The 23,392-nt window shown below is 38.6% G+C and overlaps 1 protein-coding gene across 15 annotated transcripts in view; it reads right to left on the bottom strand.

Moving 5' to 3' along the window:
* LOC129776923 (peripheral plasma membrane protein CASK) overlaps positions 1 to 23,392 on the bottom strand; it is an 858,562-nt gene that overhangs the window by 271,888 nt on the left and 563,282 nt on the right. The window lies entirely within an intron of this gene.

Below are 23,392 nucleotides of genomic sequence, written 5' to 3'. Positions count from 1 at the left end.
ATCTTGAGCATTTCTCAATAGATCGCAAAGACGTTTGCATCAATTGATAGTAAATATTTTTACACATTTAACACAATGAATAACATTTGCGTTCGGGATATTAAATATCTTGGCGTGATTATTGATGACAAACTCAAGTTCAACACAGCGCTTGCAAAACAAAATAATGCGGTTGATACTAAAATGTAACAGATTCACTTCCTCATCTTTAATTTTGGATGCTCTGCAATGGTTATCCGTGAAGCAAAGGATTGTTTATTTAACTATGGTGTTCATTTTCAAAGTAGTTAAAGGTTTGCTGCCTCGATATTTGTGTGATCGAGTTGAAAGAGGAAGTGACTTTCACAGTTATAACACAAGAAACGCGAATGAATTGAGATCACCCAATTTCTTGACATGTGCTTCACAAAGTTCGTTCTATTTCAAAGGTATAAATGTGTTCAACTCGATGCCAAGACATATTAAACGTGCAACAACACTTACAGCATTTAAGAGGCACTGTATTTCACACGTGAAAGCTGTGGTTCATTAACAGCCGACCGATATATTTTTAAATTTTATGACGAAGTTTTATACGAACGGATAATTCAATGTGGGCGGGTCCATCATCATCATCATCAACATTTCATTTTTTAAAGATAAACAATTTAATAATTGTGAAATGCCAAGCTTTATCCAAAAGCGTTAAGTGCCACGTTTTGATTGGTCCAATTTGTGCTCCTCAAATGGTACCAACCAAAAAGAGCAAGCAGAGACAGTGGAATATGATTTCCCCAACACGATATGTAATTTAACATCAAAGCGAGATTAGGTGTCAAAAAAGGCGTGGTATACAAATTACGTAATGCTAAAAGTCACAGGAGGGTTGTGTCTTGATAATGATTTGGTGGCCCTGAAAAGGGACGTTTTGTTTGGTTATTGGGTATTGTTTGTTCACTTCACCAGTGTTTACAACCGAGTGATGATGACAGAAGGATAGTAATTAGTCGGTAGATGTCGCGTATCAGATAGAATATGCCGGAGTGGAATGAGATAAGATGAGAACCGCCCTCTGTGACCCTAGACGAGATGCCTACCGTGTTATGTATGGATGAAATAAAGAAAAAAAACTCATTAATGATATATATGATAATTATCAATACCGAACACAATTATCAATTTTTCTCATCAGTAAAAACATGTTACTTTAATATAGTGGAAAACATATTTGAATTGAAGAAGGTAACTTTCTTTTATAATTTTTACTTTCTGAGTGTTTATTCAACCCAATGCGAATTTGAATTGGACTAACAACACCTGATACTATATGTAGAGCAACCATTTTTTCTAATATTTCATCACTTTTCCACACAACAAAACAAACAGCTTAAACCAAACGACCCGTTCTCGAACGGAAACACACCTTGGTGTTTATTTATGAAAATTGAAATAAACCGTTTCATATATCAAGTCATTTTTAACACAACTGCTATCATATACAATTTTACACTTACACTTATGCTACATTTTTTCATAATACACGATCGGTCATTTATATGAAATTTCACGAAGCAACCAACATTAATGTTCCAAATTTAAATTTAATTTGCTAGAATTAATCATATCACTCACCTTACTTGAAATATAAAAATGCCCCCGACTTGCATATATTTGCAATGCCGATTTCCCCGAGCACCTTGGTTTTGATGTCTATGTTAGGGAACACATTTCGGTGGGAGGAAAAGCTCCCCCTACTTTCATGTATTTGTAATGTTGATTTCCCCCAGGCAGCTTGGCTTCGATGTCTCTGTTAGGGAACCGCCGCATGTGTCGTCAATTTGGCCAATCAGAAGTGGGTATTTCAGTTAGGATAGGTGTTGAGATTTTTCAATTGTTCGATGGTTAGTTTCATGACATATATTATTTTATTCAATATAAAAAATTGTTATGGAGTAATCCATAACGAAATCGATTGGCGCAAAAATTTCATCAATCCATCATGAAATGACTGAGCAATAAGCGTTTGAAATTGGACAATTTTCACGATGTGCTCGATTTTCGATTTTCAATTTGTACCCCAATATGTTCCCGAAAGACGTAATCCTACGTCGAAAGTGCGGTATTTCGATCCCCTCCCCTCATTTGTATTCGAAATATGCTAAAATCATCTTCATCTACTACAAACTGTAATTCTGTATCCGAATCTTCGACTCATAGACTCATTATTTTCTACCACTAATAACTCGTTTCCTCGTTTTGAACCAACATTTTGGGGTACTGACGTTTACCAAGTAGTCCGGTCTTGTGAAGCTTTCGGTGTTCCTTGAGCACCACTTGTGATGCGAAATAGATGAAACATGTTCGACAAATACTGGTTTGTAAAACTGCTTTCTGAGATGGACAAAATGTGTCACACGGAAAATTCCAATACTCAAGTAGTGACCCGGTAGAATTTTCGACAAGTGCATAGAATTTCGAACCAACATAGACGGAACATCCATTTGGTCTTTAGCTGAGACGTATTATTAAACCTGCTATCTCCCGGGAAATATGAGCCATTTGACGTTCAGATCGGTTAAAAGCACTGCATCCTAGATCATTTGTAGCAACGGATATTGCATCAAGATTCAATAAATTGAAATGATAATTCACCACATCTAAAGCCTGTCCACGTTAAATTTCGGACACCAAGATGATGCCAGTAAAACAAAAATTCACGTAATACAATAAAACCGATTGTTTATTTCAGTAAAATAGACTCATATCTAAAACAAGGAAAGCTTACTTCGATGTTAATTACGTTGTCTGTAAAATTCACGAACTTTCTTGGGAACATCTGCCATTAAGTTCCGTACAGTATCCACAGATATGCTGGCGGCGGCGCTTTTCCATCTCCTCTTGAAATCATTAATGTCATTCACTTTCTTCTTAGTTTCGAATAGTATTCGCTTAAACAGAGCTCAATACTTTTCCACTGAGCGAAGTTCTGGACAGTTCGGTGGTTTTGCTGTTTTTGGCACATATTTGACTTCATATGCATTATACCATTCCAGGATGGATTTTGCATAGTGACAAGAGGCCAAATCTGGACAAAACAACGCTGGAGAGCCGTGGTTTCTTATGAATGGTAGCAACCGCTTCTGGAGACATTCCTTCTTATAGACATCTTTGTTGATAGTGCCGGTAGAGAGGAAAGATTTGGATTTTCGGCCACAACCACATATGGCCTGCCAAACCAAGTACTTTTTGAGGAATTTAGACCGCTTCTTGGTCCGAAAACACCTGGCTACGGCATTCCTTCGCATTGCAGTATAAAACATAAGTTTCATCGTCCATCATGGTGCATGAACATTTTTGCAAAAACTGGGTGTAGAGCACCTTAGCACGGCTTTTTTCAGTGAAATTTTGCTTATCATCATGGTTGGGCACCTTTTTCACTTTGTACGTCTTCAGTCCATGCCTCTGCTTCACTTTTTGTACATATGATTTTGATTTTCCAACCTTTCGAGCCACATTTCTAACTGAAAGGTTGGGATGTTTCTCAATAATAGCAACCACCTTTCGGTCCATCTGTCGGGAGCATACTCTACGATTTGTTCCGCTTCCAATCTTCCGATCCACAGTTAAGCGCTGGTCAAACAATTTACACACACTAAACACGGTACTCTTGGGCAGTTTTAGCTTTTTGGCGAGATCGCGTACTGAGAGTGTTGGTTTTTGCTACCGTTCGCGCAAAATGCGTTTGCGTACTTCCACTTGATTCGACGCCATTTTACCAAACTGAAGAAGAATGTAAACATGTTGGACATCAAAATAAAGAGGAGGGTTTCAGCTGTCATGTAAGTGAAATATTTCATTGATTAGTGGAATATTTCATAAACTACACTGAAAGAAAAGTGTCCGAAATTTAACGTGGATAGGCTTTATGACCTTTTAATAACGAGGATACTCGTCTGGCCATCCATCCACATTAATTATTACTGGCTTGATTATTCCTTCATATCGAATAATTTCGAATTCTCGGACAGCTCGGACATCCTTCTAAAATCGAGCCCATGATGAAATACATTCGAATCGCATTTTGCGATTACAGAAGTAATAAGCTTAGGCTTAGCGGCCATCACAAAATCATGATCCGGAAGATTGATGCGATATTCGAGATACATTAATCGGTGCCTGCCCATTACAACACGTGCTTCATCATCTTGGTTCAGGAAACACACCTCATTCGGTCCCAGAATAGAAGCCTACCTGCACCACAAAAAAAAAAGTTATTCTGTTCAGTATGTTCTAGTTTCATTAAAAAAACATTACATTAAAGAACATTTTTTTTTGTAAAACATGGGGCCGAATATTGAATTGCAAGAAACTGCATTTAAGTTTTCGAAAACATGATTTTCCAACGATATATTCGAAGTATTCTTAACATATCCGTATTCTCCACTTTTCCTCCTAGTTGCCTAGAATTAGTTGAGCCAGATCATACATAATTTGGGTTGTATTTTTCGAAATAGGAATATTAGGAATTCGCGAAAAATGATGGTTCACGAGAACATTTGATGTCCCTTGGTCAGTGAGTCGTTTGTCATAATCACGAATGTGTCACAACAGATAAAATTAGCAAACAAATCAACCATGTTTCAAAAATGTACTCCAATTTTTTGTTCTCCTAACCGATATACGATCCCCTCTCCCCTACCAAACAGAAAATCTTTAATGCTCATTATGTCCTTTTTGTTGTTTATGTTTGGTCCTGTTTCCCAGCAGCAGCTGCGACGGCGGCGGCGTCAGCTTTTGATACCATTATTGTCTTTCTGCGAGAGACGCCGTCATCTCGTCCCGGCTCAGGTTGTCGACTGCCGCTTCCCAGCGTTGACGTTATCTCCTTCTGTCTCATTCATGTTTCTTCATTTTCGCGTTCTGCTGGCAACCGGCTGCCAGACTCCCACCACAGGCACCCCACACAATAGGAAATGTAATACGAGACAACCCAAATGTGGAAATGTCATATTTCAGGCTTCCTTAAGCCGGAAGGGATGGGAGGAGGCGGTCTGATGCTCGGTCGGTTGGTACATTATTGGCTTTGAGTTGTTTATGTGACAGTCTCTGGAAACGGCACATCACTCGGAAACAATGGAGTGAAGTCGTCGCCGAACGCAAAATTCCTTCAGTGGCTTGGTGCGGGGTGGCGGAGAGGATGTGGAAAATGGTGGTTACATAGCTCCGCAGTTGAAGACAATAGAGCGTTCCGTGTTGAGCAGACTTTTCCGCCGAGAAAGGAAGATGAAAACAGAAAGGCAGGAGAGCAGATAATATAGCGCATAATCCGCTTTATGTCGTGTTGTAGGCTTTATAACTTCGACGAAGAAACGTCAAAATTCGTGATTGAAATTTTGGGGTAGCCGCGCGAATGAGAAAAGAAATCCTACATTCGGTTCGAAAGTCTCTCGCCGATGAAACAATGATGGTTTAGCGTTTCAAGTAGGCAGCCTTCAGTCAGAGTCAGATAATTGAAAATCACCGACATCCGGGATTCGATCCGAAGTAGTGAAAGCTTTTCGCGTTCAGTTACGGTACCGCCGGAAAGGATCACGTTTCCGTTTGTGGCCTAATTATTGATGCCGCAGCGAAGCTCGTTTTGTCGAGATTTTTTTCCAGTTCCACCGAATAGATGGTTTGGGGAGGTAATGTCTATGCATGCCACCATCATCACCGTGGCATCAGATAACGAGCAAGATAACATAATTCCCTGCTTTTACCCCGAGTGCACGAAACGGTGGTATGTTATCGTGATAAAAGCGTATTATAATGGTTTCGTGTACTGAAAAGCGCATGCTAATGTTACGTTGTTATGATTGACAACAATGCGCTCAGAAAATTTCCAGCCACACAAAACCATTTTAGCTGAAGCAGTGTGCAGATTCCACGAGATGGGTAACCCAGAATACTCGAATGATATGTCAGATGTAATCTGGTGAAAATGACGCTCCGAAAGATTATGAAATACTTGAAAGTACCAAGAAATGATCATCAGAGGACTTAAAGTATGAAATATACTAGGATAAGACTAGCTTTTTAGGAACGACTGAGATCTAAATTAGGGGAGACAAAAGTTCTCGGATGACTTACGAAGGCTTGCAAAAACTCTGGGATACTTTTAAAGACTATCAAATACTCCCGAAGTCTTGGGAAGACTTCAGAACACTTGAGAATACTAAAGAGAGCTTGAGAAGGAGACAAAAATAAATTGGATGAAAAGTAGGAAAAATAAACAAAATAATAGAACACATTTGTCTAGATAAGTCTTGTGAAGGGAACCTGAAAAAAACCAAAATTAAAATAGATCGGAATCCTCTAGAGACATTTCAGAAGTCGTCAAAAGTATACATTGGCTTTCAAGACTAGGGAGAGCCTAAGAAATACTGTTTATAAAAAATAACTAGAGAATCTCGAACGCACTTTGGACAACTTGAGAACACTCATGATCGTGGAAGAAACTGATAAGATCGGAGAAAAGTTAAAAGGACTTTGAAATGCTTTAAAACTTCAAAGCGTTCCATGAAGCGTGAGAGATCTCGGAAAGCTGAAATGGCCTTTAAAAGATTTCAAACGATTAGAAAATATATACGGCATTAGAAGACTTCAAAATATTTATAAAGAGCCCAGAAAACCTCAAAGGACTTGAAGTTAGAGAGTTACTTGAAATAACTCGAAGAGACTTATGGAGACTTTAAAACGCATCGGAAGACATGAAGGCGTTTCAGGAATCTTGAGATTATAAAAAGACATGAATGAGTTGTGGAATACGCGGGAAGACTTTAGTAGACCTCAGGGATCTGGAAACCGCAAAAAGAAAACCTGAGAAGACTCGACATAACTCGAAAAAATTCTAAAAGACGACTTAAACAGATTCGAGAAGATCGTGAGGGACACAGACAGTTTTGAGAAGACGTGAGTAGACTTGAATGAATTTGAAAAGACTTGAACGAAGATGACTTTAGAAGACTTGTATGTCTTCAGTCATACCCAAAACACACTTGAGAAGACTTGAATGCGTTTCAGGTATCGTGAGATCTCTTAGAGACTTGAAAAAAGTTTAGGAAGACTTGAGTCAACCTAAGAAAACCGAATGAACTTTATGATGATTTCAAACGAATTTGCTTGCATCTAATTTGCTATGCCGAATTCCACAGGCTCCATGGTTTTGAAATTTGTGTTAGGGATACAATCCGATTTGCAGCAACGCAAGCGAGTACAAAAGTACCCGCAGCTCGCATCTGTTTTGCAACGCCGATTCCCCCAGGCTTCATGATTTTGAAGGCTGTATTAGGGAAACATTCCAATCTGCAGAAACGCAAACGATTACAAACTGCTTGCACCTAATTTATTATGCCAATCTCCTCTGGCTCCATGGTTTTGAGAAACATTCCGATTTCCTGAAACGCAAGAAAGTGCCGATTTCCCCAGACATTCCAATTTGCAAAAACGCAAACGAGTACAAAAGTTCCCTTTGGTTGCATCTAATTTGCTATGTCGAATTCCACAGGCTCCATGGTTTTGAAGTCTGTGTTAGGGAATTATCCATCCATTCCAGCGATCGTACCTCAATCGTTGCGCAATCATAACTGAGAGGATTTCCGAGCGGCACTCGCTTATATACCGATTGGTGTGATTTCAATACCCTGTTTTGAAAGTAATTTGAGGCCAATGAAACTAGTTTTGGATCAAAAAGTAACAAGCATATAACGCCTAAACATTTTATCTTTCGTGTGAAGTGTTTATCGTACCATTTCGTGCAGTTGTTTAGGAGCTATTAACGTTCTAAATCTCGTTCTCCGGCGTAACGCTTTCGTTTTCGAAACTTTGAACTTACACCCCAGTAACAAAATGAAAGACGTAGTCCTACGTCAAAATTTTGGGATCAGTTCAGAAGACTTCAGAAAATTGGAGCCTTAAAACACTTTAGAAGCAGGACATATTTGAAAACACTTTAGAGTGCTCGATAAAACTTGTAAAAACAAGAGAAAACAATGATTTGGGAAGTTCAGAGTCGATATAATCATGTTTGAAAACTTTGAGAAGAGGAAGACTTGAGATTTTTTTTAGAAAACTTAGGTAAACTCTAGAAAAACTCGAATAAAACTGATGGAAGAGGAAGAGGAAGAGGAAGAGGAAGAGGAAGAGGAAGAGGAAGAGGAAGAGGAAGAGGAAGAGGAAGAGGAAGAGGAAGAGGAAGAGGAAGAGGAAGAGGAAGAGGAAGAGGAAGAGGAAGAGGAAGAGGAAGAGGAAGAGGAAGAGGAAGAGGAAAACTAGTTGAGGGCATATGAAACTCTCTTTGAAAACTAGAAAATAGAATTGACGCAGTAACCGAAATTGGAGAAAATTGCCTATAGCTTCAGAAATCAAATGAAAGCTATAAACTTAATAAATTCAAAACTCGAGACTCAAAAAGACAGAAATAGACAGAAAATTTGCTAGGGATGGGAGATCTTGAGAACTCTGATGAAAGATGGCTTAGCATCAACTTGGAACCCTAGAACCAGTTTTGGAATATTGAAAGGATTTGGGAAATATGCAGAGCATTTAGGAAACGAGTTTCAAGCAATGTTTAGTGTGCAAGAATATAGCAAGTGTGTTTTGAGAATTGCTTGAGAATAAATATAAAACGAAAACATTGGAAGTAGATAAAAAATATTTGAAACAGAATAATGGAAAATCTTTCGAGAAATATCTTTCAGATATGATATAATCAACAAAATCACACATAAAATAAGAATCAAATCAAAAGGATACTGAAAAAACAAACATTGAAACTAGCTGCAAGATGGAGGTAGATAAATCGCAGTCAAATATTGGCAGAAGCTATCGATTCTCATTCTGCTCCTTCACAGTAATCAAAACTTGCTCTACTTAAATCAGACGAGAAACTATCCTCTACTTTTGGTCCGTCCTCAACCCGTAGCTTATAAAGCAAATCGAGGATATCTCTCCACCGTAAATCTGCCATTTTACTCTTAATTTTGGTCACGATCTGCCCCATCAAAAGGGTCAGTTAATCCGATGGGTATGTATGTGTGTGTGAGTGTGTGGTTAGCTGGAATGAAGTGACCCACATTTTTCTTCTCCGTGCGGTTCGAAGTGAAGAAACTCTAATTCGGAGCCCGAGGCATGTCTGTCCATACATTATTTCGTTATGTTGGAACAAGAAACAAGAATCAATGTGGCCGAGGGAGCTCTGCTGTGGTCAGGGTGGATGATAAACTTACATCCTCGGATACCGAAGTGAAAACAACGGTCACTGCGTCTGGAGAACAAGTGATTATTTATGTTTGTAGGAAGGGAAACGGAAGGCATGCTTCACATAGTTAAATTTGTGTGGCAATGAGAGATCCAAATTCAACTTAAGAACATTTTAACACATCGTTTTTAAACAGCGGATTTAATGATTTCTAAATGCTCATCGAACTCTCTGTATAGAGATTTCTGAATGGCTTCCACACTGTCGATTTCAGACAAATCGCCCAATCGACAAATAGCGATAAACGAGAAAAGGGTTTTATGCTGAATTGGAACCGAATCCAGCCCGGGTATAATCCTCTAGAAAAATCGATTCGAGGCCGTTTTATTTTGCGTCACCTATTTCGACTGCAAAGCAAAAAGCAACCGATCCAATTCTGTTTACATTTCAACGAACAAAAAAGCAAACCAAATCGATTCATCTGAATGGCAGCGAGAAAAAAAAACAAATCGATTCACGACATGCAGATAAAACGGTTCGCTTCCGAATCGATTCAATGTAATTACCTAAATATGTCTCACACCACGGCTGCTGGAAAATCCGTCCAATTGGAGCTGCCATCCGCACCATCGTTTCAAAATCCAAAACCCATCCCCAAAAAGTCCCCTTCCCACAAAAAAAAACCGGCGGACACGCTAACGAAAACAAATTACCTAAATGACGTGAACTAATTTCGGGCCGCAAAATTGTATCCTGTATGTATCGGCGCACCCATTCCGTGCGGCAGCAAATTAATCAAACGCGGATTCAATCACGTATCCGGGCTCAGTCACGGCAAAAAAGGATGCGAGCCCCGGAATTAAAAAAAGACGAGTGGGTAATGTCGGGGACATAACCGGAGTGACGTAGGACTATACAAAGGGGACAGCTTTTGCTAAATATATATTTTAAATATATTGTTTTATTTTCTTCTTCTACGTGAATACCTACCTATCTAACTGAAAAATGGATTAGTTTACTGTTTACTCTTTATGAACATGTTGGAGGTTCTGAAAAGAACATTTGATGTTGTGTTTTTTCGTTTTTTTACAAACTTTCTCAATTTTTTCTCACTATCTTATAGTTGCTTCTTGATATTTTTCTGAAGGCTTTGTACTTAATCAATGTTCAACTCCGGTCATCTTTTGGCGTATGCACATATCGTACAATCAAAATGATGGCTATGATAGGGAATGCATAGTGGTCCTCAGCTCGTTCACTATCATATATTTCACTATTGAGCACATTACCGTACCATAAACTGTGGTTTCGGAAACGAATGAATTGTAAGATTTGTAGTCTCCGCAAACAATGTAAATAAAAATGAAAAAGAACTGATGTTTTGGCGACGAACTCTACGATCTGTCGAGAAATAGACGAGCTATAAGCGTTCTGAAAAACCATCAGTGAATAAAGGGACGGATGACCTTCGGATTAAAGTCCTTTAAAATAAGAATAAAGCTGCAGGAAATACATACTAGAGGCGAATGAACTGAAAAGTTTAAACCCTCTTAAAGCCAAAAAGAAGAAGAAGAAGAAAGAAATACATAGCTCATCATGTTGCTCCTTAGTTATGTTTCTATACAATGCAGATGTAACGTCAGTCAATTTTCAACATCAGTTATCAACCAAAGAAAGCAGTTCTTGCTACCGAGAAAATTCGAGGATGCCATCCTGCATACAATGTGTTGTAATTTGAAGCCACTTTCAATTCGGGAACCATGCATGGGTTTGTGAAAACTGAATGATCAATTTAAAAGACCCCAACCACCAATAAGTTCAAAAACAAGCATAAACAAAATAAATCAGTTCATACGAGGGTCACTATTTATATTTCGGGAATAGGAACAAAAACAAATAGTTAAGCTGCGAATATATTTTTATTGTTTTTCAAAGTACTCGCCACGATGATCGATACACTTTTGCATGCGCTTAAACCAATTTTCAAAGCATTTATTCCAATCGACACGAGCCTTTTTTTTGAGCGATTGTCAAATTATGTGGGATCCAACGTGAACATAATTTTCGCACAACTAAGTGTTCATGTAAAATCGCATATATGCTGGTGGAACTAATGCTTAGGGATGCCTCAATCTCACAATAGGTTACATGACGATCTTGCTTAATCATTTCGTGCACAGCATCGATGTTTTCTGGCACTACAGTCGAGTTTGGACGACCTTCACGAAACTCGTCGGACAGCGAACTACGACCACGATTGAATTCACTATATCAGCGATACACAGTGGTTTTTGATGGAGCTTCATCGCCAAAAGTCAAATTAAGTTGATTGACGCACTCTTGTTGTGATAATCCACGTCGAAAGTCGTATAAAATCATCGCACGAAAATGTTCACGATTCAGTTCCATTTTTTTGCCGAGACCAAACTTTCAACTAAATATAAAATAAACAAATAGCGCATTTGGACAATGCTTGATATTTCACAATTATTCAATTATTTATCTCAAGAAAAATGAAATGTTATTCATTATGATAGATGCGTAGATATATTTCCTATCAATTGATACAAAAACCTTTGCGATCTATTGAGAAATGCTCGAGTTGTAATCGTTCCAAATCTTGCATTTTTTCCTACTTGTTCAGTGCCTAGATTTTCATTTCACCTCCTATATCTTCCGGTTAGACGTAGTCCTACGTCAAAATATATAAAATTTATAGATGCAAGGGGAAAAAGAACCGTGTCAACCGCGTTGATTTTGGGCTGCCTTTTTTCGATCTCTTTTTATTTTTGGGGGGGAAGGATGGAGGGCAGATCCCAGTGAATTGGCAAAGTCTGCTACTGACGAAAATCGAGTGCCGAGTTTCTCAGTTTAGATTAATTTATCGCTGCACTGTAATTATTTCCACAGCGTCGCATCCATATTACGAGTTACCGCGCACACCACGTGTTGGGTTGAATGTTGTGTCGCAACTTGCTTATTTCCTTCCGCTCTACGCGTCACCACCGGGAAAAAATCAGTGATGGGTTGGACGAAAGCCGTGTGGTTGGTTGGTTGATCGTTATTAGTTTGATGGTTTTTGGAGTGTTGACATGAAAGATGAATTCACGATAAATTTATGAATACCGCAGCTTGAGAGTGTAGCGTATCTTTGCGCTTACATCCATTATCAAGCAGTTTTTCGGATCATTCGATTTCCATAAACTTTGAACCGAATTACTGAACCAAAATTGATGCCGAGGGTAACCTAAGCCATAATCAAGTACTTCCCGTGGCCGAGTGGTTTGTGTCACACATTATCATGCCAGGGGCTCGGGCTCGATTCACGCTCTGGCCGGGGGTTTTTGGTCTAAGAAAATTCTTCCATCTTGCACTGAGTATTCCAGAGTTTGTCACCCCAGAATACATTCAAGGCGTGTTATTCGGTATAGGAATCTTAACTGAGGAATGTTCATTTTATAAACCGGACAAATTTAAATGACGATAAACTTTAACGTTTAACCCAAATCTGATGAATCTTCAATCATCATGTAGTTGATGATTGAAGTTGCTGACGTTTTGGATTTTGTCTCAAAACAGTTTAATTTCGTCAAAAGGCACAAATCGAACAAGATACTCGTTTTTTGATTATTCAAAGGTACTGTTCCGAGAGACTATTCTGTAGAAATATTGCGTAACTTGTGAACAAGTCTAAGATTGAAGATTTGCCAAGATCCAGAACCAGAAGAGGTGCTTCCAATCCACAAATCGAGAAGGAATGTGAAAGCTTTTCCTGTTCGAGAAATCTCTGTATGGAAAATTGCTAAAAAAAACTTAAGGTGAGTTTCGGAAGCGTCCAGAATATCAAACCGAGGAACAACATCAGAACCTACAAGAAACAGTAGAGATGTATGGCAAGCTGTTTGTTCTTGTGGAAAAAAAATTCCCATATCTCACAACAGAAATCATAAACAGGCTGATAATTATCGAAAGGAGAGCATTCAAAAACGTGTTGTTACTGTGTAACGTCAACACAGAATCCCACCGATGTTCTGGGCAGACCTTGCATCCGCTCACGACGCTGCTGCCACCCTCAAACTGCTGAAGAAATACGAGATCAATTTCGTCGAAAAAGGTAATAATCCACCAAATTGTCCAGAATTACGTCCGGTCGAACGTTACTCGTAACTTATCAAGAGATACCTTCAGAAGGATGGCAGAGAAGCACAGCCAATCGATGAGTTCATTTGACGAATTTACGCAAAGCCGAATCTGCTTATGCGATATCTACATTAGAGCTCAGAACCACAAAAGTGAGGGTGTTTGTTGATTTTACGCACTGAAAAGCGCGATTTGGTGATTATTTTCATTAATTTCTATTTAAAATCATTTTAGCCATTAAATGTCATCAGTAAATGGTAAGAAAATTATATTTTTGTTTAATTGGACCAAAGTCATAGATAATCTTCGGAATGTTTATGTTCGATAGTGAATATAGGTTATGAGCACTAACTTCCGGACATTTTTCAGAAGCTCAAACTGTGAATAATGACGATGCACTCGATATCATATCAAGTAGGTTGATACCATTGATTATGCAGGGGCTTCCTTTCGACCGATACGAGAAGGACCTGCAATATTTGAAGCGCTACAAACGCCTCCCATCATTTACTTAGTGAAAAAATGTGAATTATAATACTTGTACCGAATCATTCGTCATATGTTATGAATGAAACAATGTAAAATGATGATTTTCTAACCTTTTCATCTTAGAAAGAATACTTGAATCCTGGAAATTTGCAGAAAATTTCTGATTTTTCAAAACAAAACAAACCAACCAAAACATCATTATTTTACTCGCTGCGCCATCTGGTTGCAATTCTAATGTAAATTCGTCAAATGGCATGTAATGTAATACACCTTCATTCTGTATAAAAAACGTGTATAAATTGATTGAAAAATAATAAAGATATCACCAAAACAAAGTGTTCGTTTGATGAAATGAACAGTTCTTAAGAACTACTAATAATAATGACGCAATAATACCTACATTGAGAAAGCAAAAGTTCGACTGGGAACGTTAGTGCCATCTAGCTGTAAAGTAATAACTCTTCATCATTAAAATGTATTTCTCTATAGCATAACGTCCCTGAGTGTATCGAAGAATTTTTCCCATTATTATCGAAGCTTTCTGGATGATCTTATAGACTAGGGTAATGATTGATTTCCGAATATTCAGAAACCTAGAAATACTTGAGAAAATTTGGAACGATTTGATTTTTTGACGTAGGACTACGCCATATCAGAAAACAGTTCAGGTTTTTGAGAACTAAAGTTAACGTTAATAACTTTATTTTATTTGTTGCGAACGGATTTTGTTGATTTGCATACCAAACGAATCGCAAATTCTCTAAGACTTGTTTGATTACATTACAGTTACATTACCCTGGTGTGTAGATGGTTTAAATTGATGAAAATTAGATGCATTCCATCTCCTCATACATTTGTTCTGCTCATTTGCCGTCAATGGGGAGCAAATTGTGTAGTCGCGATAATATAAACAACGAAGGGGAATGGTTGCTAGGGTATAAACAGTTGATCCCTGCTGAGGCAAATTTTCAGTCTTGTTCTATACTTGAAGCAATGAACATCGCTTGCTCTGTCTTGTTTTGCGTTATCATACGTCTCCGTCTTCCCTTGAGCTGTGGACGTGATCAAATATCTCATTCGTAGATGTCTCTGGCGTTGCAACCATTGCATCAAACTGACGCCGTGGCGTTAAGTGTCTGAGCTACACAATTGTGTGAGGGATCATCAAGATAGGCCATAATATTAGATTGGGGAAAAAGTTATCCATTATTTTCTCGGTGGTTGGCTTTAGTGATTAATGTCTCGCGTAATATCGATCATACAATTTCTGGTTAATGCTCGTTGTAAGGTGACATTTCACACTAAAAATAATTCTTTTGCTGTTTTTTGTTTGTTTCTTTCAGTTGTGAGTTACAGGGTGTTAACAATGAGAAATGAGAAATGGTGAAATCGGTATATTTTTAACTTTTTCTCCTCGCCTTTATAGAAAATTCAAGCGCTGAAATTTTGCATGGTGTTTACGGTGCCGATACTGTATCAGTTGATAACGTATTTTGTTCTTCTTTTATCTTAACACATTAAGGACCGCACGCTTTATTTGTTGTGATTCCACAAATGAGATCGTTTCCTTCAATGTGGATGAGACGAAGGCGAGCCATCGGTGGGTCTTGTTAGATTCTTGGCAAACCAAGGATTTAACCTTCAAGTGTAGAAAACACGGGTTATTCCGTAATCCATCCGTAACAGACGGAAAGCGAAACACGAGAAATCTCGTGAGCAGTCCACAATGTGTTAAATTATGGGCCTGATTCTCGAATACACTTCACGGTGGAAACGAAATAAACGGCACGCCATTGAACTACGTTTTACGAGTTAGTGAAGTGTCGAAGATAATGATGAGTTTTCAGGCAGAATGAGCACTTTTCAAATAAAAAATAATTAATGAAAATTAACTTCTTCGTATCAAACTGGTGTTTAATGTGAGTGGAAAACTTTGTTTTCTTCACGTGGTATAATAATCTCATACAAAAATTTCATCTGAAGATAATTTGATATTATAATGGTAAGTTTAGTGGGAAACTAATCTCGTATCAAGATGTCGACACCGTACCGTTGTCATCGCGAATACGTTTCATTCCGTTTCCACCGTGAAGTGTATTCGTAATGTATTCGAGAACCAGGCCCTATATTTTTAAAATTTCAATGTTTTTAGTGCAATATACAAAATTCAACCAGTGATTAACCAAAAACGTCCAAAATTGACCAACAGAAGGGGTGTTGTGTTCCATCAGGCCACACAAGTCTATAATTAATGCTTCCACCAAATAGTCCGGACCTAGCACCAAACGATTACCATCTTTTTTTCGCATTGTCAAAAAAATCCTGAGTGATTAGAAATCGGGATCAACAGAAGATCGTAAAAATCGATTGCTAAAGTTTTTCGCCAATAAGGACCAAGAGGACTCTATGAGAGAGCATAATGAAGTTACATCTAAAATCAAATTTTTCAACAAAGCGGTTCATATTTGACACAAATCGGATAATCCCCAGTATATTAAATAAATGCAATTTTAAGACATTCATTCGGGACAGAACGAGTAAAATTTATTCGATTTAATTATGTATAGAATGACAAAGGTGGAGCTTATGCTGCAATGTTTCGCTTCTCGTCAGACTCCCAGTGTATTGATGATTAAACGCACGGGAGATAGCTACGTTTGTTAACGCAGTAGTATTGATGCATTCAAATTGTATTCCGCTGTTACTTCAGTTGCCTTTTCTGGTCGGAGCAAGCGAAGCGTGGCCCGTCAAAATTTATGATCAACTTGATAGTTTCTAGCAACCAACTGTTATCATCTCTTACTCTTATATTTGCGCACTGGGTCTCACAGACTGAAAAATCAATAATTCTGTTTTTAAGGTGCTGGATTGAATGACTATTAAAACTGAATTGAGTTGAAAAAAAAGTTTATGGGTCTGAACCACATTTTGTCAAAAATGTACACAAAAATACCATTAAAGCCATTACTACCCTTTTCTTCTGTTTATTCAATATGCAGAAGAAGACGAGGAGTGCTATTCTTAAGCACAAATCAATATATTTATAATCTACATTAATATAAGCCAAAGTCAAATAAATCTATGACTACAGAAATATATTATGCATATTACGCAGAATCGTTCTTACGATATATGTTATAGTATATACCATTAGACGGCAAATTTATCCAGCATTGTTTTCACCTGAGACATCAACAGTGGAAACAATAAAACAAGTTAGCAATTTTATAAATAAAAGTGGTATGTTCTACGAGCGGATACGAAGGTAAATCATGAGTGACTTCTATATATGACGGGGTGACGGACATCTCAAGTGAATGTCTTACGGCTGCGGCAACATGAACAGCGAAAAATGACATTGATTGAGCAGTAAAACCAAGACGACTTGATTGTGATAGTCTGCAAACGAACATTATCGCTACTGCTCCCGATGCCTTAGAATAAGACTGATATTCAATAATCATTTTCAGTTAGGCTTTCTGTCAGAAGCATATTTAATTTTTTTGTTCGTTACAAACCGTTTGGCGGCTATGAGTACATATAACAAAAGGCCGTTTTCAGGGTTACTATTTGGATTTTCAAAAGAACTAAACTAACAGATTCCTTCCTGAACAATGAAAAGAATTACATTTAAAAAACAACTGTTCTGAACAATCACAGTCCTACGTCAAACTTCCGTCCGTGCCCCTAGACTCAGACCCTTCTACATTTTCTTGTAGAGTGACCCCCCTATATAGAAATAAAAGACATAGAACTATGTCAAAAAAATTTCTTGAGTGGTTTCATTCAATCATAATGTCGGGCAAAACATTAAGACCACTGCTCAAGCAAAAAAAGGTGACAATTCTTTGAAAAAAATAATCCAGTCCAGCGCTTCAATCCATTTATAATAATTTATTTGCATTGTTCGAAGAAATTTATAACATCTGTAGTGAAAACAATAGTAATTCATTGAAAAATGTGTTTAAAGCATACTTAACAACTAAAATGCGACAAAAATTTAAAAATCATGGTAAAAAAAAATAAAAAGCAAGAAAAATCCATACCGTGAAATGCTTCTAGAGTTAGCACTTGGTCGTGTAACCTTTGTTACGCATCGCTTCACGCACCCGATTCGGCATGGAGTCCACCAACTTCTGGCACTTGGTGACCGGGATGGCGTAGCAACAAGCTTGGATCCCATCCCATAGTTGCTACTTATTCTTCGACTTCTCCGTGTACACCGCCCTTCTCACGATCTCCCATAGGTTTCGATAGGGATCAGATCCGGTGACTGCGCTGGTCACTCCATGACGCCGGCTTTGTTATCCTGGAAACGCTTCTTGACGGTCTTGGCGGTGTGAACTGCCATTTCAAGGACATCTCCCACTCGGCGTGTGGCAGCATAACATCCCTTACGATTTGGGCGTAGAGGTACTGATCCATGATCTTATCCACTCAGTACAGGGGGCCAACTCCGTACCAGGAAAAGCACCCTCACACCGTAATGTTCCCTTCTCCATGCTTGCATACCTTTGTAGTATACTGTGGCATGCAAGCGCAGCCTATTGGGCGATGGACCCAAGTCGATGAGGTTCACCTTCGTCTCATTCGACCACTGTATATTTCGCCACTGCTTTTCCTTCTCCCGGTTGATCCAATCGAAGTGATTTTTCGCGAACTTCAGCGGCTCCTTCAGATGCTTTGGCGTCATCATCGGGACCTTCCGGGGGCTTTTACCGCCTAGCCCCTGCTCCACCGGCCGCCGCCGATGAACTGTACGGGAACTCACGGATAAGTTTTGTTCGTCCCGGATCTTTTTCGAGGTCTCGAAGAGATCTTTTTTGGAGGCTCGCTTTCCTTGGGCGTCCAGACGATTCAGATGCGGTCGAAGAGGGTTAAACACGAAGGTTTTGGATCGTCCCAAGTACTCTGCGATTTCGCGTTGGCTGCTGCCTACTTTGGACATTTTGCAGATGACAATCCGTTGTGTTTTCGTGCAAATATGTTCCATTTTTCGTTGACCGCAACTAGAATTCGAGAATTAAAACCTTACATACTTCTTGTTTACATGATAAAAACTTGCCAGGATCCGAAAAACACCAAATAACACCGAGAAACAATCAATTTCCTTCAAAAATCGGTCGAAACAAAACTCGCAACAGCCGAAACGAGGATCTGGTCCTAAACTTTGTCGCGACATATCAGTTGTTGAGTATGCTTAAAAAGCGTTTTTCAATGAATGACTATTGTTGTAACTACAGATGTTACAAATTTCTTCGAACAATGCAAATAAATAACCATAAATGGATTGAAGCACTGGGTTGGATGAAGTTCCCAGGAAAATTTACTGCCACCGTGAGTCATGTCACACCGAGATGAAGAATAGAAGGTGGGAAAATTCTTTGATTTCAGAAATAGTTTTCTAATGTTTGGAATCTAGAGCAACTTCATGGAAGGTTGACTTTTGTCAGCAATTGTAATTACTTTTTTCACAATTAGGGTGCTGAAAACTTCATTCGTCTAAAACTAAGACGCAAGTGGAAAATTTTTCGTCTCAATCTAAGTCATACGAAGTCAATTAAATTTATTTTTCAAGTTCATTTTACATGGAAAAACTTGCAACATTTTTTCCCATGCATTGTCAAATGTTTATCCGTCAAAGGAACAGAAGATTGTGTGACTCTGACTTTGTTCATTTTCGTTTTTGGTCGACGTTACGAGAAGTAAAATTGAATTGGAATTAAGTTTAGCACACTTCAAAAATATTGAAATTTCAGTTTTTGTTAAAATGTCAGGCCCTCATGATTTTGAACGCTAGCATTGATTTAGGAAAAAAACTCGTTCGTTCATTTCATTTGCTTATTTTTACTTTCAATAACCACACTTTTCCTATGTATTGTACTATTATAAGAAATGTGACATACACGAACAAAATCTGTGACGTCACAGATTTAAAAAATCTTCCCACCTTTCATTTTCCATCTCGATGTCGCACAGTGGTAATCGATACCCGATCGCTGCCAAATTCCGACAAAGGAAGTTAGACCCAAGCTAATTGGTATTCCCTCAGTGAGTGGTCATAAATTGCCACACTTTTTACGCAGATTGCAGACCCCCTCACTCGGGGAGGGGGAGAGAATCTCCCCGGGTAAGGAACACATCGTTTCGCCACTTGCTTGCTTTGCTGAAGATCTTCCCTCCAAGAAGCAGCATGTCGGCAGCCGGTTTTTTGCATAACAAAAGCAATTTCTAGATAATGTACCATTTTGTATGCAAAGCTAATACTCCGGAAGCCGCCGAGTCGTGGTCGGCTGCAGCAACGGCAGCGGCGGCGGCGGCCACAGAACTTGGATCGCACCCAGAGCGCTGAAAATAGCCGACACACACATATACATTTTTTATGTCTTGCCGGGAGTGGGTGGGATGCTGCGTGAGGTAATAAAACCGGTCCGAGTTTTGTGCCTGCACCACTCGCAATATATTTGCTCGATATTTATCTCTCGCGTGCTTTTCGAGAAAAAGTTTTATGGCGGCGATGTGTGTGGTGCAAGAAGCAGCCTCATTGCATCGGGCTTCCCGACAGGAAAAATATTACAAATTTAAAAATTTTACGCGTGGCTTTTCTCGGAGGGTGGGGACGGTCTTGCGCCCAAATCAAATCAGGCAACAAGTTCTGTGCCGTCTCGTGCGAGTGCTGCTTAGACTTTTTTTTTGGAATGTAGGGATATACAAAAAAATGAAACTGAATCGAGCCATAAAAGCGTGTGAAACGTTTGCGTGGTTTTTTGTTGCGCTTCCTGATGCGTGTTTGTGGGTGAGTGGGTGGGTGTTTTTTTGTTTTATTTTTCCATCGTAGCCGCGTTTCTAAATTGACGAATTTTTGGCTATTCCCATTACTTCGGAAGGGCGTTTGACATTCGGAGCGAGTGAGCGAGTTAGGGCTGTATGAAAATACACGAGGATGAATACATTATTTGTGGGGAAAATTGAATAAATAATAACGAAAGCCAATTACATTCGTAAACGATTTTATTGATTTTGGAGTGTGGTCGATGGGGGCAGCCGTCATTTGGAATGATTTTACAACTGATGGGTAAAATGCCAGCCAGATTCGGGAAGCGCCAATAAGTGTGATGTTCAATTGAACAATCGATTCGATTGCAGGGTTATGGAACTATATTTCAATGAAATTAAAATGCAACTTTCAACTACCAATCACACATTTGTTTGATTATAAGCAATTCTATTCGATAAAAAATCGGCACTGTTTTGACCAGGGCCCGAAATCTTTGATGATGAAAAATTAATATCGACTCTCCTCTCAGCCGCTTCGCTTCGACTAGCACTACTTGGGCATTCGCCGTCAACATGCATTGAATTGACTAGAAATGAATTGACGAGCGTGTAAGAGCGAGGGTGACTGATGAACAATTCTAGCCATTGCTTATTCTAATTGACGTGACTAATGAGTACAAATCTGCCTCTTGATTCAATCCAACTTCGATTCACCATCTGACCTGAATCTTATTTCAACGTTCATATGAAGTGAAGCGAAAACTTGATTTCTGATGAAAAAATTGTAAGAGGTTGTACCTAGGACACGACCGCATATTTTCGACATAGAACTATGCAATTATATTATGCAATCCACTTGTTTACCACTTCGAATATTAATTTAGAATGCATCGAAATTTTTGTTATAAATTATGTTCTTCGTTACAAATTAATTTGATTAACGTCTTTTTACGTTTAATATGATGCCTAGGACTACCAAAATATGTGAACGGAAGAATTGTCAAACGATCAGTGTATTTTACATTTCCCTCTGATGTTAACGTAGTTCTCAAACCACGAAGTTCATTCATCTCTAGTATCTGAAATGACGATTTTCCCAGGCTTCTTAGTTTAAAAGTACGTTTTAGGGAAACATAATCAGGTCTGCATAACGACAAGCGAGTGCAAAAGTTCTCAACAACAAGGAATACTCCCGACCTGCATGTATTTGCAAAGTGGATTCCCCCAGGCACATTGATTTTAAAGTCCGTGTTAGGGAAACACAGCTCGGTGGGAACAAAAATACCCCCAACTTGCATGTATATTTGCAAAGCGGATTTCCACAGGTACATCGATTTTGAAGTCTGTGTTGGGGAAACCGTAAATCGGGCCAATCAAAAATTGGCAGTTAGGGCGTTTAGATAACGCTTGACATTTTACAGTTATTCAATTGTTCATCTCATGAAAAATAACATTTTATCAATTGTGATAAACGCGTAGAAATATTTCCTATCAATTGATGCAAACATCTTTCCGATCTGTTAAGAAATGTTCGAGTTATAAACATTCGAAATACGGGTGGGGTTAGCACACAAACCGGCACAAAAAATGTATGGGAAAAAAGTAGAAGGGTCTGAGCCTAGGGGCACGGACGAAAGTTTGACGTAGGTCTGTGATTGTTCAGAACACTTGGTTATTTTAAATGTAATTTTTTTCATTGTTCAGAAATCTGTTAGTTTAACTCTTTTGGAACTCTAAATAGTAGCGCTAAAAAGAGCCGTTTGTTGTATGTTCTCATAACAAAAATTGGATAAAACTGGATAATAATTTAAAAACTGGAATATTTTAGGGTTTAACTGTTTGACTGGATCAAGGAAAAAAAAATGGAAGAATCCAGTTAAAACTGGAACATTGGCAACGCTGGGTGCGATACACATACAATGTCACCGTCTCCATTTCGTTAACTATTCTCTTGGACTTATCGTCGAAGTTGCCGTTGATGGTGTATGTGCATGCGATCATACGATTTTCATGGGAAAATATTTGATGTTTCATTCCTGTACATTGACTTTACGGTCTCAGGACATTGTATGTGTAGCGCACTTTAAGGATTGTGTCACATTTACCCGAAACCCACTGACCCGAAAGACAGTTACCCGAAAGATATTCACCCGAATTCCACTCACCCGAATGTAACAAATACCCTATAATAATTTTTAAAAATTCCACCGCGATGTCTTCAAAATCATTTTCAAATTTCCTCATTACAATTTCATATTTCACTTCGTATTTTTGTTGCTTTTTCATGTTGGTTTGGTTTAATACTATTCATCAACAGGAGATTCGACAAAATTCACAATCTGATTTGTCGGAATCTTCTCATTTGGGAAAACATTCCATTCGGGTAAATGTTGCATTCGGGTAAATGTGGCATTCGGGCATATGTTACATTCGGGCATTTGTTACATTCGGGTATTTGTTGCATTCGGGTACATGTCCATTCGGGTATATGTTGCATTCGGGTATTTGTTACATTCGGGTGAATGTCATTTGGGTATTTGTTACATTCGGGTGAATGTGTTTCGGGTAAACGTGTTTCGGGTGAATGGGACACAATCACTTTAAGCAGCACCATTTAAAACGCACAAAAATTTGCATCAAGCAATAGGAAATATTTCTACGCTATTATCACAATACTCAATTAAACTTCATAACAGAAGCCGGTGTCGGTGTGATGCTCCCGTTGCCGAGTGGTTAGGGTCACACATTATCACTTCTAAGTCACTTCCA

The sequence above is a fragment of the Toxorhynchites rutilus genome, chromosome 1, assembly GCF_029784135.1.
Source record: "Toxorhynchites rutilus septentrionalis strain SRP chromosome 1, ASM2978413v1, whole genome shotgun sequence".
Lineage (NCBI taxonomy): Eukaryota > Metazoa > Arthropoda > Insecta > Diptera > Culicidae > Toxorhynchites > Toxorhynchites rutilus.
The sequence above is the reverse complement of the archived record's forward strand: the minus strand, read 5'-3'. Positions and strand labels throughout refer to the sequence as shown.